General features: G+C 42.4%; 1 non-coding gene across 1 annotated transcript; it reads right to left on the bottom strand.

Annotated features, from left to right (window-relative positions):
• Positions 1–10088: 10088 nt before the first annotated feature.
• Positions 10089–10173, bottom strand: TRNAR-UCG. Its single transcript has one exon. It is a non-coding gene; the product is annotated as a tRNA-Arg (tRNA).
• Positions 10174–15834: the final 5661 nt, after the last annotated feature.

Genomic DNA, 15834 nt, shown 5'->3' on the forward strand with positions numbered 1-15834 from the left:
CCAGAGTCACTCCAGAGGCAAATTTCACTGGGAGCTGCTATCACTTGCTTGCCTCTACCATTCACACGTCTGCTCTTCCCTGGTGATTTTTCTTGGCCAGATTCCCATGCCTCAAAAGTGCTTCTATTCATACCAAAGTCATTTACAGGACAAAAAATCTCAGCCCAAGGGAGGACCCAGCAGCTATACTGGAGGTAAGGCATGAAATTAGGGAAACCTTCAGTCTAGTGTGGGAATAACCCAGCTATGAACTCAAGAGGGGCCTTGAGGCAAGTGATGGAGTCTGTCCCCTTGATCCTCAGTGGCTTGGAAAGCCCAGGGACACCCGCATGCAGAACAGTGAATGCAGGCCAAGTAAAGATGCAAGTGCAAAGAATAACTTAGAAACTTCGCAAGCACTGGTTAATTACCTTGTCAAATTACAGTCATTAGCCCAGAAGCCAATTAAGTTGGAACATTTGTTTGCTAATAAAAACAGCGCCTGACAAGGACCCCTTTTGTGGACATTGGAAATGATTTGGCTGCATGGGAGAGACCAGAGTTAAAGGAAAAAAGTGGTTCTGATCTAGGTATATTGTCATCCTAAAGCCTTATTTTGTACAAACTTAGATATACTGTCAGCATTACAAAGTGAAACCAAGAATGTGAAAATATGCTGAGGCCCAAAGATGCTCTAAAATGTATAGCAATGTCTGTCTCAAACCTACAATGAAAGGATCGTAAAACAGAAGCTCAGATAAGTTAGATAACCAGATATGGACACACAGGAGGTTAGTGGTGAACTTAGGACTAGAAGCTGCATCCCTTAACCTCTTAAGTCTCCATTCCCTTTACGATAGCACGATGCCTCTATGACCATAATGTTAATACATATAGTAATTCTCATTGATGGGACGTCAAGCATTTTTCATACTAATCTCACTAATCCTCGTGTACAGTCACATGTATAGTCACATGATTATCTTCATTTTCCAGGTGATGGGAGAGGTTGAGAAACTCACTTGCCATAGAGGCAGAAAACAGGGTACCTGGGATATTGATATCTGGTTCCAACATCCATATTTCTCAACCACTGCCGTACGTTGCCTCCCATGGATAGCCTCAATCGAAAACCATCTCTCTCAATGGTGTCAGCAGCAATTCTGTAGCAGAATACCGACCCTTCGTAAGCATTTGCTATGTTGCTGGAACCAGGCCGGCCACATCCCAAGCATTGACTCAGATCATCCAATTCGCTAAAGTAGATATTCTTATTTCTGGTTTACAAAAGAGGAAAGTCATCTGATAGGAGTCAAGGAACTTGCCAAAGGTTAAAGTGTGGGTGGGACCGCTCCTCCTTTGCCTGACTCCCAAGAAACGTCCTCTGCTCCTGGAACCTCCCACGGAGCTGCTTTGGAAGTATTGCAGGGATGTTAATAAGCATTGCCAGGAACAGAAACGGACTATAGCAGCAGCCACGGTCACTACAAATAATTGTTGAGGCAGACGGATTAGAAAGGAACAAGAAGCAAAGTTTTAAAAGTACTTTTTTTAAAAAAAAAGCCATCAAACAGATCAGAAGATCAAGGGAGGGGAGAGATAAGATGACAAAATACACGAGTATCTGCCAGTAACAAGGAAAGAAATAACGACTGCACCACAAGTAGTGAGCCGAGAGGTAGGCATAGTTCTTCAAGGGGAAACGGATTTGTAGCTCAAAAAAAAAAAAAAAAAAAAGTTTGCAAAGTCATAGTGTAAAATCAAGTTGATACATATGCGTGAGCTTGTACACGTATGTGTGTGTTTATACTTAGGCAGAACTCCAGATTTTTTTTCTTGTGAGCATAAAATTGAAATTTTCATGAAGAGATGTGCCACTTCTTGGACTTACCTGATGACGGAAGGTCCTTCCCATTTTTTTTTTTTCTCTCAGAACACTAGTTGGTATCTAGAACAGGGGTAGGCACCTTTTTCTGTAAGGCCTAAATAATAAATATCTTAGGCTATGTGGGCCATATAGTCTCTGTTTCAGTCGCTGAACTCTTCGTATAATAGGATAATAACCACTGATTGTATGTAATGAATAGGCATAAGTGATTGTGTTCCAATAAACTGTATTTACAAAACCAGGTGGTGGATGGGTGGGCTTTGGCCAACGGGCCCTGGTTTCCTGACCCCTGCTATAGTAGAACATTTGTTTCCTAAAACAGTTCAGATGCTATTACAGGACATTATATTCACTGATTGTTTACAAAGTGTTGGAGTAGATCAGGCAGTTTATCTGGCTCCACTCACTGGAGGCCTCCAAATCTTGAGTCCAATGGTTAAGTAGAGAATATGCAATAAAGATATCTGTAAAAAGATCTCGAGGAGATTTTTATTTAAGTTTACTTATTTTTGAAAGAGAGAGACAGAGAGAGAGAGAGAGAGAGCATGAGCAGGGAAGGAGCAGAGATAAAGAGAGAGAGAGAGAATCCCAAGCAGGCTCCACACTGTTAGCACAGAGCCTAATGTGGGGCTCGAACCCACAAACTGAAATCATGACCTGAGCTGAAATCGGGAGTTGGTCGCTTAACTGACTGAGCCACCCAGATGATCCCACATTCTAGAATAATAATTCCACATCATCCTTTTATACAAAAAAACTCACAAAGCACATTCTGTTACCAGTCTTCTTAAAATAAATAACGTGTGAAGATTAGTGATGTTAACTGGCCATAAATAAAATTTAACATCTATTAATAATACAAGTGTTGAATATGAAAGAACTTGAAGTATACATTGTTAACGTGACAAAGTAGATTCCCAAATAGCCGACATTGTGCTTAATGATAAAATGCTAGAAGTTTCTGCATTGAAATCAAGAATAAAACCAAGCGCCAAGCTTCTAGCATCCCAATTATTATTTAATTGTATTCTATATGTCCTGGACAGCTTAATAAGGCTTTAACCAGATGTAAGAGTTATGAGTATATCATTATGTGAGGGATATCGTTATGTGAGGACGCTATGATTTAGCACTTACAAAAATCCAAATGAATCAATTTTGATGCTTTTAGAATTAATAAGAGTTTATGGGTAAAGAGGCCAGAAAGAAGATAAACGTATACAAATTAGTGGTGTTCCTTTAAGCTAGCAATTGCTAGTTTGAAAGCGTAAGGAAAATATAAATCAAAAGCAGAATGACAGTTAACCCTAAAATATGAAGCAATAATTTTGATCAAAAGAAGTGTGTATGTTTATACATCTTTACTGAAATATTAATATGATTTGAATAAAAATCTCCCTGTTCCCCACACAGGGGCAGAAAAGGAATTCGAGCCAAGCACTAACTCAATGGGGACATCCTAAGAGTTTTTCTTTCAATTGGGTGTCATATCAACAGAAGAATAGGAGTCAGAAACTGGGCCACTGGGGCACCTGAGTGGCTCAGTCGGTTAAGTGTCCGACTTCTTCTCAGATCATGATCTCACTGTTTGTGAGTTTGAGCTCCTCATCAGGCTCTGTGCTGACAGCTCAGAGCTTGGAGCCTGCTTCGGACTCTGTGTCTCCCTCTCTCTCTGCCTCTGCCCTGGTTGTGCTCTGTCTCTCTCTTTCTAAAAAATAAATAAACATTAAATAAAATTAAAAAAAAAAAGAGAAACTGGGCCATTAATCTTAGGTAGTAGCCCCACTAGTGGTAAAGGAAGAACATTCTAGGAATGTTAACAGACATGAGTTGAAGTTGTCTACTAATTTGCCTGATCTCTATCCAATGTTCCTGGCACAGAGTTTCTGAAATCCTTGAAATTTCCCCAAGTGATAAAAGTGTCTGTTATTAAGGCGTCCCTTGGACCACATCTGAATTAATGCTAATGAGATGACTCATGGTTGGCCCCTAGATAGTTTCGGGGTGGGAACTGGTCACCGGAAAGACTGACCACAGATTAGAGGGATGAGACTTGGAGCTAGCCTGACTTCTGGAGAAGGGCAGGGGGCTGGATAAGGAGTTTAATGATGTGGCCAGTGATTTAATCAGTCATGCCTCCATAAAGCTTATTGAAGCTTCCTGGTTGGGTACCACATCAATGTGCTGGGAGGGTGACGTGTCCTGATCTCATGGGGAAGAAGCACAGAAGCTCTGCATTCGGGACTCCCAGTCCTTTCCTCACTTGTGTCTTCATTTGGCTGTTCCTGCATTGTATCTTTTATAATACAACTGCAATTATAAGTATTGCACCTTCCTGAGTTCTGTAAATCATTCTAGCAAACTGTCAGATCAGAAGGGGTCATGGGAACCCCCAAACTGTAGCCATTTGGTCAGAAGTGTGTGTGGCTCAGGCACTTACCTTCACTTGTGGCTGGTGTCTGAAATGAGCATAGTCTTTTGGGAGCCATGCCCTTTACACTTGTAGGCTATGCATTAATTCTTGAGTCAACAGTGCCAGAATGGAATGGCAAGACACCAGTTGGTGTCAGAATAGATGGAAGGCACCTTTCCCTGAGCAAATAATCATGTTCATTTGCTAGTTAAAAAGTTTTGCAGTACAATGTCTCCTAGTCTTTAACAATAGTCTACACTGTCTTATCTAAAATCTTTACGATCAGAGGATTTAGGCTTTTGGGGTTGTTTTCCAGAATTTAGAATTTTTAGAAAGCTGTGTCTTAAGACTCCTTGCAGAGTCCGGGCAGCACCCTCACAACCAACCACTAACACTTCCCCAGAGATGCGTGTAAAAGTGGACACTGAGATAACAAGGGCCGTAGGTAGCCCCACTTCAATTCAATGGTTTTGCCACCATCGGAGTTAAGTAAAGCATTGGTTCAGAGCTTTCTAGATTTCAGAATTGTGGATGAGGAACTGAGGGCTGCTAGCTGCTGGAAGGAGGTCTGACACACAGCCCGATCTCATTCGACCAAAGAACATGTTTTTTTGTTTTTTTTTTTTCAGAAGACAAAGGTAGTGAAGACGAAACAAAGTTTGAAATGTGTAGAGCCAGAAACTAATCTCTGGGAACTTCTTTCAGTCTTGTCACGTGAAATCACCAACAGAGAATTTAGTACTCATCAATGCGTAGGCAAAATAGAAGCTTTTCTGTTTGGAAGATACACGATAATGTACTGCTATCATCCTGAAGGGAATCACACTATAAAATATGGTAGAATCGCTGCATCTGTAAGGCACAAGTGTGTAAGAAATAATGCTTCTGTAGGCAGTATTAAAAATGGAGCCCCAAAATATTAAAAAAATAATTACAACCTGGCCCTGGTCTACACACACCTTTCTCCTGCTATTCAATCAAACACTAACCTAGGTACTGCCATGATGGGATTTTGCAGACGCAATGAAGCTACCAAATCAGCTGACTTTAAATATGGAGATTATTCAGGGGGAGGTGCAGGGGCCAACCTAACCACACAAGTCCTTTGGAAGCACAGATTTTTTCCCCTGGCCGACTGCAGACGAGAAAGCCACAGAGATGCTCTCCAGCTGGCTTGGCAGAAAGCAAACATCCATGTTGTGAAATTCCTACTGGGACCGCGTGGCAAGGACCCGCAGGCAGCCTCTTGATGCTGATAGTAGTCTCGGGCTGATAACTCAGTCAGTCCTATTGGTGCAAGACAATGAATCGTGTCAATAACCTGTGAAGCCACGGAGCTTGGACACGGACCCCGAGCCCCGAAAGAGACCTGCCATCCCGGCTAACACCTTGTTTCCTTCCTGGTGAGACCCTGAGTGGAGAATCCAGCTACACTGCACCTGAACTTTGGACGCAGGGAAGTCATGAGGCAATGATTTGGGTTGTTTGAAACCGTAAGTTTCTGATAGTTGGTTACACAGGAGTAGAAAACTACCATGATTATCAAACAGGGAATACACTGGCCCAGGAAGCCACATCTGTGCATTCCAGCATGCACATAGCTGATGTGTTGCCCCAAGGGAAGTTGGACATTCCAGATAAAAGAGCACTCAAAATGGCCAGTGATGAAGTGAAGTCTTCTAAAGACACTGATGTTCCCGTGACCAAAGTTTTGTACACGCACACCGATCGTGTAGGTAACATCCGTGTAGGTAACATAACAGTAACTTGATTGCACACAGTTCTGCAGCTAAGTAAAATGCTTTGAATTGCTTTTGTGTTTGACCTAATTTTGTGTATTCTTCAGAACTATGAGTTAAACCAATTTAAAATTTGTTTTAGGTGGGTAGGGCAGATGACTAAAACGTAGTATTTTGTAGTGTTTGTGGTATTTGTGGTAATTTGTTAGATTTTTAAAATATATAATTTACACATTTTTTTCTCATTTTAAATATTCTTCCATACCTAGTTTTGTGTAGCATATTTTGTCCCCCCATACATAAGCCTGAAGACCAACAAAATCAGGATCCACACCTTAGCAAGGCTCTATCCTCTGTGTTTTCCAAAGGGCAGTTTGAGGAAGTCTTGGGGGGACAGCCATTGTTACCTAACAGCCTGCCTCCGACTCTCCCTTATTTTATTTATTTCTTTATTTTTTAATGTTTATTCATTTTTTGAAAGAAAGAGACACAGCATGAGCAGGGGAGGGACAGAGAGAGAGGGAGACACAGAAGCTGAAGAAGACTCCAGGCCCTGAGCTGTCAGCCCAGAGCCCAACCCAGGGATCCACTCAGGAACCATGAGATCACGACCTGCACCGAAGTCGATCCCTTAACCAACTGGGCCACCCAGGTAGCCCAGCTCCCTTATTTTATTTTTATGTTTACCCTCTAAAAGTGCTCTGAGAAGAGACCATGCCCCAGCCTCATCACGTGACTACTGAGTGGCCACAACCAATTACCGCAACTCCTTCCACAGGGAACTGATCGAAGAGTGCATGGTCACGTGACACCAACTGTCCGATGAGATGCATGGGAAAGTCCCCTGGAGCGCTTCTGGGAAGCACCTTCCTCCTTGATGAAAGGAAGGAGCGCCTGCCCAGCCTGGCTCTGGACTGTGCTAGGATGCCCCTGGGGCCCCTGATCTGGGGCTGCAACAGTCCCGTGGCTGACCCACTCAGGATGGACCACATGGGAGAACATAAAGCTTTGGAGACATTGTGGAGCTGATGAGCTAAGGTAGAAAAGCCTGGCCTGAGGATTTCCTCCTGGAGAGAGGATAAGTCACTGCCAGTGGTTCAGACCACTTCGTTGTTGGGTGTCCTGTTGCTTGGAAGAGAAAGCCTCGGAATGCATTGGGGAAGCCAGAAAGGGAGACCATGAGGCCTCCTGAACCTTCCCACTGCGAGGATACTTCCTCCTGGGACAGACTTTACTAAGGGTCAGTGGGAATACTTCATTTATTTAAACAAGTCCTGTCTCAATCCCGAAGGGATTTTTTTTTTTTTTTAGGAATTTAACAAAATGTTCCCAGAATTCATCTAGAAATATAAACAGAAGAGACAATACTAATAAAAAGAATTATGAGGAAAAAAGCATTGATATGACCAGCCCTGAACATACTAAAACATACAAAGCCATAATAGGCAATCGATTGCGTCTCCGTGCAAGTGTATATGAAGGTTAATAACAAGGGAGAGGTCAGAAAACACCCCCCATTATCCAGTAGCAACAGAAGAAACACAAATTCAGGTAATATATACTGTTTCATTTCATTATAAAACCAAAGAAGAACCCTAGACCCACAGTGCTGGTCAGTGTGTATATGATGGGGACTCTCTTATTCTGCTAGGGAGGATATAAATTGGAAGGTCTTTTGGAAATTTGTAGCCAGAGCCTTAAGTAAATCTGTACAGTTCGATGCAATTGTCCCGCTTTTGACAATATATCCCAAGGAAGTGATTCTAAATATGGAAAATGCTTTATGCAGGCAGATGTTTATTACTGTAATAATGAAAAATGGAAACAAATTAGATTTGCAACAAGCGGGGGGAATTTAAGTCAGTTATGGCACCCATACTCTCCTCTTGTGCAAGTATTAAAAATGCTGGTTAGGAAGACTAAACTAATGATGAAAATGTCTATAATTTAATAGAAAAATGATATAAAATTATATGCAGTATAATTACATCTTGAAAAACACAATTGTATGTGTAGGAAGATGCTGGAAGGAAATGAAACAAAATATGAATAATAGTTGGATTTGAACAGTGAGGTTATCAAGTTTTTGTCTTTTTTAAGTTTCTAAATTGCTATAGAATGATACTTTTAATCATGAGTCATTTTAAATATCAGATTAATTGCTGCCAGAAACATAAAAGGTATTATATTCGTAATGGTCCTCCAGGGAGATACAACCCATAGGAGGGGTGTGTGTGTGTGTGTGTGTGTGTGTGCGTGCGTGTGTGTGTGTGTGGCAGAGAGAGACAGAGAGAGAGAGCGAGCGAGGGAGAGAGGGAGAGAGAGAGAGGGAGATTGATTAAGGGATTGCCTCATGTGATTATGGAGGATGTGATGTCCCGTGATCTGTCATGTGTAAACTAAAGATCCGGGAGAGCTGGCAAAGGAGAGCAGACGGTGTCATTTCCTGTCCGAGCTGGGGAAGCAAAGCTCCAGCTTGAAAGCAATTAGGCAGAGAGAGTGAATTCTCCCTTACCCACCTTTTGTTTTATTCAGGCATCCGAAGGATCCACTGAGGCCCACCCACACTGGGGAGGGCAATGCCTTTACTTCGTCTGCTAATTAAACTGTTAATCTCATCCAGAAACACCCTCACAGACACACCCAGAATAATATTTGCACAAATATGTGAGCATGTCACGGGCCAGTCAAATTGACACATAAAATTAATCATCACTGGGTATTAAATATTTGACCACAGTAGTATTATAATAATCACTTCACTCAATCATTCAGTATATGTTTATATTGAATGTATATATATATATGTATACACACACACATATATATACATATATATATATAACTTTATACCTGTCTCTATCTACATATATATCTATGTTTGTACGCTTGTGTATGTGATCTTAATACAGGCCAGGCACAGCTGTAGGCCCTAGAAAAACAGGAAAGCAAGAGCCATACCCTTATGTTCTAGAGGATGAAACAGATTATAAGTGGAAAAGAAAGAAAGAAAGAAAGAAAGAAGGGTGAAAGAAAAAGAAGGAAAGAAAGGAAAAAAAGAATAGGAAGGAAGGAAGAAAAGAAAAGAGAAAAGAAAAGAGAAAAGAAAAGAAAAGAGGAAGGGAGGGAGAACAGAACTTTAGGCCACAAAACATACTATGAAAAAAAACAAAGGAGAGTGAGTGGTTAGGCGAGGGTGCTATTTTCAGTAGCATTGGTGGGGAAACCTCTTTGAAGAGATACTATTTGAGCACAATCCTAAATGAAGTCAAGAGCGAGCCCCTTGGCAAAGGGCACAAGGTGGATGGGACATTATGCAGAGGTTCCCAGGAGGATGCACACTTACCAGGGTGGCTGAGGCTGAGTGCAGGAGGGGTGTGAAAGGAAGGTAGGTCACAGGGTGGGCGGGGACAGTGTGTGTGGCCTTAAGGTCATGGGGAGAGGTTTGGGATTGAGTCCAGGCACGCTGGGGGCCAGTGAATGGTAGCTAGCTAGCTGCAAAGTGGCTTGATCTGATTTATATTTAAAATGCTGGCTGGAAAGTTGACTGTAGGACAGGCAAGGGTAGAAGCAGGGAGGAAGGTTCAGAGGCTGTTGCAGTCGTGCAAGTGAGGGGTATTTCCCCTTTGCTGCAAAGGGAGGCCAGGGCTCCCTGGGAACTGACTGTGGCTGGGAAATGGGTGAAGCCTGGAGGAAGTCTGGAGACATGGGCAGAGTTGCCAGAAGAGCCTGGTCTCCATGCTGGGGCCCCAGTGATTATAAAGGGCCATTAACTGTCCAAGGGTAGCATGGCTAGCTCACCTCCTTAGACTCCTACCACGGGGTGGTTGTGGGGGGTGCGCTGCCGGGAGAGAAATCTCTCCCCACAGATTTCCATAGTGGGAAGTGGGACCCGCCTCCCACCAAGGCTACAGCCCCTGGGGGGCGATTTCTTTTCTTTTTCTTTTTAAAAATATTTTAACGTTTATTGATTATTGAGAGACAGAGAGAGACAGACCGTGAGCAGGGGAGGGGCAGAGAGAGAGGGAGGAATCCGAAGCAGGCTCCAGGCTCCGAGCTGTCAGCACAGAGCCCGACGCGGGGCTCGAACCCACGAACCGCGAGATCATGACCTGAGCCGAAGTCAGGCGCTTAACCAACTCAGCCACCCAGGCGGCCTGGGGTGGGGGGGATGTCTTAAAATGGAGATTCAGTATTTGTGGAGTGGAAGCATTATTTTGGGGCGTGGGTGTGTTGTGTGCTGTGATAGGCAAAGGATGACATAGTCACTCTCCCATTCAACTAAATAAACACATCTATGTACCAGAGATTATTCTGGGAAAGTTCTCTTTGATATGCAGTACACTCAATGAACACCCCCAGTTCTCCAGAAACACTTGTCGAATGAATTCATGTGCTTCTCCCTTAAGTCCTGTAAGCATTATTAGGTATGTTTAAAATATTTGGAAACTGTCCCTCAGAAGGAGTAAGTCGGCTCACCGAGGCCCCTCGGTTCGTAAAACAGCGATTCGGGAGCTGAGAGGCTTGAGTCAGAATCGCAGATCTGACACTTTCCAGCTTTGTAAACTTAGGAACGTTACTCCACATGTCTGTGCCTCAGTTTACACATCTGCAGAATGGGGTTAATATTAACACTTACCTCAGAGGGGTGTTTTGGGGGTTATGTTAGATGACGAGCAGGGCTGATGTTGTCGTCGTTAGAGCTGAGGCTCATTCCCAGGCTTTCTGGCTCCAAGTAAATGTACTGTTCTTGGTACTTATCTGACTTGTTATAAAATTATGCCACTACACAAAATCAAATCAACACAGTCATCTGACATTTAATAGGAGCCAATTTCTCACAACTACCTTGCACATAAAAGAGTCTGATCATAACCAGCATCAGCCAGGAGCTGCTCTTTCTTTTCCAAAGGATCTTTGTTTGGTAGAAGCATCCTGGCATGCAGGGAACAGCCTTGCTGGGTCAAAGAACACACCATCGCTGTTTCTCTCGCATGGGCTGGTCCCACTGTTTCTTCCAAGTCCAGTTTCCCTGAGGGTGTCAGATGTCTCCCCAAATGGACCATTACTGCCTTGGGAACAGTGTGCCAAATATTGAACAAAGGCTCCGTTGAGGTCCTGCCGCTGGAGAGCTGAAACCAAGGGTCGCATTCCGTTTTGGGTTTCTCCGTGTTGCATCTCTGTTCACTTTAGCACATATTTTCAGAGAATACAGACTACAAAGCTCTTCCCACCCCGCTCCCTGACACACACACACACGCAGGTCTGTTTTGAAACTTCTACTGTTGCATCCGACTCGAGCGTGTCTCAGTCAGCACTGCTCATGTCACCCATGGAGGCGTGGAGGGAGGCTGTTTCCGTTTCATTGGTAGAAACGTATGCCCTGACTTAGAATTGGAGGAGTCGTTGAAGACCGTCTGGTGAATCTCCTTTCTGATGCTTTGCAGTGCTCCATAGTACCACTGCCATGTTCTATCACTGCCTTCGTTCTATTCCGTCAGCTATCTACTATAATTTCAAACCACCACCTTTTGACGAAAAGCTCTTCCTACGTGAATGAGGCAGACACATCACTTCCCTCTAGTAGTCTTCATATGTCACTGAATTAGAAGTATTTGTATGACAGGAGCATGTCATGTGGACAGAAGTTTATTTATTTGGATCTAAGAGAGGAGGTAATAAACTTTTGTGGAGAATTCTTTTTATTTTCCCTTGGCCCCTCCAGATCCAATCCTAACCCTCTGCCCTGCTCTGTGACTGAAGAGGCTAACTCTTATGGACCGTATTAGTGGGCATCCTTGCCCTTTGACTTCTTACTGGCTCCACTGGGAACACTGATGTGTTCTCCCAGATCCCCCCCCACCAAGAGCAGAGTCCAACAATGGGTTTATGTGCAAGCAGCTTATTTTGGAAATGATAACAGGGAGTAGGGGTAAAGGAAGAGGGAGAATAAAATAAGGGAGGAAGCAAAGTCAATCAAGAGACTTCCGCGTTGGCTCCTGTGGTGAACAACTGGTGTTTAATCCCACTAGCTCAGTGGTTCTGAGAAGAAAACAGTATGCCTCAGCATTTTTCACCAGAAGGGTGTAAGGAAGGAGCAGTTAACAGTTGTTTCCAGTCTCCAGTCCCTGAAGGTTGCCCCATGGGCCGTTCACTGCCTCCACATTGGTGGTTTCTCATGGATGAGTGTTGAGCAGGCTGTCCGGGGCATGAGAGAAGCCGTGGGGCAAAAAACAAGGGAAGATCAGCACACCCATTAGTGCAGGAACTGCCAGCCTGAAGCGGCTCCAACCCTGCATGAAACTGTCCACCAGAGCAATGGCTGGCATTAGAGGTGAGGGCATGCGTGTGTGAGTTGGTGTACTAGAGGCCTCACATACTGTGGATTTTTTTCACTGGCTCCCTTCAGGCTTGTTTTACACTTTCGAAGATTATGCCCCTTTTGGGTGGTGCACAGAGTGGGATCTGAGCCAATAACTCCATCTCTGAAAGTTCCATCAAGTAGGAGGCCTGGGATGCCAATATAAAACCTGGTCTGGACTGTGGAACCCAGTACTCTGCACAACCACAAGACCCAGAAGGCTGAACATCATAAGTGAGAGAAAAACCATAAAGGAATGCCTATTCAAGATGAATTTGAAAACAAAAATTACAAAGTATATGATCAAAACAGTTATCAAGAAAAATTGCCTATAGACTCAATGAACAAAAGAATTCAATGCTGAAAAACTGTATTAGAGCCACCTTTTAATAAGGAGTTTCATGGGGCACCTGGGTGGCTCAGTCGGTTAAGCGGCCGACTTCGGCTCAGGTCATGATCTCACGGTCTGTGAGTTCAAGCCCCGTGTCGGGCTCTGTGCTGACAGCTCAGAGCCTGGAGCCTGTTTCAGATTCTGTGTCTCCCTCTCTCTCTGCTCCTCCCCTGTTCATGCTCTGTCTCTCTCTGTCTCAAAAATAAATAAACGTTAAAAAATTTAAAAAAAAATAAGGAGTTTCATGATAAAGACTAAATCTTCAGAACAATAAAGGCAGACATCATATTCATAAAAAAAGCAAGAAATTGTGAAATAAAAACAAGTAGGTATGAACCATGAACTGAAGGAGTTTGAGGGGGAGATGTCTTTTCTAAATAAACTTTTTTTTAAAAGAAGAACTCTAGATTCCTCTAGAATGATTCCAAATATATTCCCTTATACCCCATACCCAATTTCTTTATTTTTAACATATTGCATTAATACGACACACTTATCACAATTAATGAATCAATTATTAACACATCATCATTAAGTAAAGTTCATATTTACTCAGAGTTCCTCCGTTTTTCCCTAATGTCCTTTTTCTGTTCCAGAATCACCAGGATATCAAATTATATGTATTAGTCTTGTCTCCTTGGTCTCCTCTGGTAGGCAGCTCAGTGAGTGAACCTGGAGGCTGACTCAGAAGATACTAAAAACGCAGAGGAACAACAGGATGGAGATGTTGGCTCTTGGGCACTGAAACAGTATGGAGGGAAGTGGAGCTCTGAACCACGTGGGCCCAGAAAGACGTGGTACCTGCCAAAGCCAAGAGCCAAGAACCCAGAACCATGCGAGGGAGTCTCAGTCACTGATGCTTGTTTTCAATGTCATTACAATAGAGCTGACTATAGAATTCAGCAATATATAAAAGGAATTACACATCGAGACTAAGTGGATTTACTTCCAGGGATGCAAAATTGGTTCAGGATTGAAAAATCAATCAGTATAAATCCCTCATAACAGTGTGAAGAAAAATCACATGATCGTGTAAATTGTTGCAGAAAAGGCATCTGACAAAATTCAACAGCCATTAATGATGAAAACTCTCAGGAAGATAGGAAAGGAAAAAAAACTTGCCCAACTTGAAAAAAAGAGCATCTAGAAAAATACCTAACATTGTATTTAACCATGAAAGACTGAATGGTTTTCCTTTAAGATCAGGAGCAGGTAAAGGGTGCCCCCTCTCACCATTCTTGTATAAATAACATAATGCTGGAAGTTTTAGCCAGTGCAATAAGGCAAGAAAAGGAAACAAAAGGTATGCATATCAGAAAGGAAGAGATAAAACTGTCCCTAGTTGCAGATAACATAACTGTCTGTGTAGAAAATCCCAGTAAGTGAGTTCAACAATATCACAAGATGCACAATAAATACACAAAGGTCACTTTTACTTCTGTGTACTAGAAATTGACACATCAACACCAAAATTAAAACTACCTTTCCATTTATAATTACCAATAAAAGGGGTGCCTGGGTGGCTCAGTTGGTTGAGCGTCCAACTTCGGCTCAGGTCATGATCTCACAGCTTGTGAGTTCAAGCCCCGTGTCAGGCTCTGTGCTGACAGCTCAGAGCCTGGAGCCTGCTTCAGATTCTGTGTCTCCCTCACTCTCTGCCCCTACCCCTCTCATGCTCTGTCTCTGTCTCTCTCTAAGATAAATAAATGTTAAAAAAAAATTATAATCACCAGTAAAAAAGAGAAATACTTAGATGTAAATCTGATAAAACCCATGTAGGACTTATACCCTGAAAAGTATAAGATGCTGATGAAAAAAAAAAAAAAAAAAGAAGGGCTAGATAGATGGAGAGGCATACTGTGTCTATGGAGTACAAGCCTCAACATAGTAAAATGTAAGTTCTCCCAGATTTATATGCATGTAAACCACAACTCCTCTCAAAATCCCAGCAAGATGTTTTGTAGATATATACAAAATTATTCTATAATTTATATGGAAAGAAGAGGAACTAGGATACCTGAAACAATTTTGAAAAAGAAGAATAAAGTATGAGGAATCTGTCTATCTGATTTCAAGACTTATTATGTAGGCATAGTAAACAAGACAGTGTGGTCTCAGCAGAAGGATCAAAGACACGCAGATCAATGGAACAGAATAGAGAACCCCGAAATAGACCCACAACAAATATGCCCAACTGTTTTTGAGAGAAGTGTAAATGTAATTCCACAGAGGAAGGATAGCCTTTTAATAAATGGTGCTAGAGCAATTAGACATCTACAGCCAAAAAAATAAAATGAGCTTTAAGCCTCAGAACTTACACAAAAACGAACTAAAAATAGATCACAGACTATATATAAAATGTAAAACTATAAAACTTTTAGGATAAAAATATAGGGAAAAAAATCTCTGGGAAATAGGGTTTGACACCAATAGTACAATACATAAAAGGAAAAGCTGATAAATCTGATTTCCGCAAAATTAAAACCTTTCACTCTGTAAAAGACCCCTCTAAGAGGATAAAAAGACAAACCGTGTCTTTTTAAGCAAATATTTGCAAGCCACATCGCCTATAAAGAACTACTTTGTAGAATATACAAATGACTCTTAAAATTCAACAGTAGAAACATAAACCATACAAGTAGGAAATGGGCAAATGGCAGAAAGAGACGTTTCATGAGAGAGGATAAGTGGTAGCAAAGAAGAACATGAAAATATAGGCAGCATTATCGGTCATCAGGGAAGTGCAAATTAAAATCACAGTGATGCAGGGGCGCCTGGGTGGCGCAGTCGGTTAAGCGTCTGACTTCAGCCGGGTCACGATCACCTAATTGATCACCTATTTGAGGCCAAGTGACAAATTTAAAACAAATTTTACATAATACATTGAATGTATATATTAATTATAGACAGCTCTAAAAAGGAGTACCATTTGAGATTACTTAGTTTACTTTAAATTCACACTAGTGGGGCGCCTGGGTGGCTTGGTTGGTTAAGCGTCCGACTTCAGCTCAGGTCATGATCTCACGGTCCGTGAGTTCGAGCCCCGCGTCAGGCTCTGGGCTG

This window comes from Prionailurus bengalensis, chromosome B1 (genome assembly GCF_016509475.1).
Source record: "Prionailurus bengalensis isolate Pbe53 chromosome B1, Fcat_Pben_1.1_paternal_pri, whole genome shotgun sequence".
In the NCBI taxonomy this organism is placed as follows: domain Eukaryota; kingdom Metazoa; phylum Chordata; class Mammalia; order Carnivora; family Felidae; genus Prionailurus; species Prionailurus bengalensis.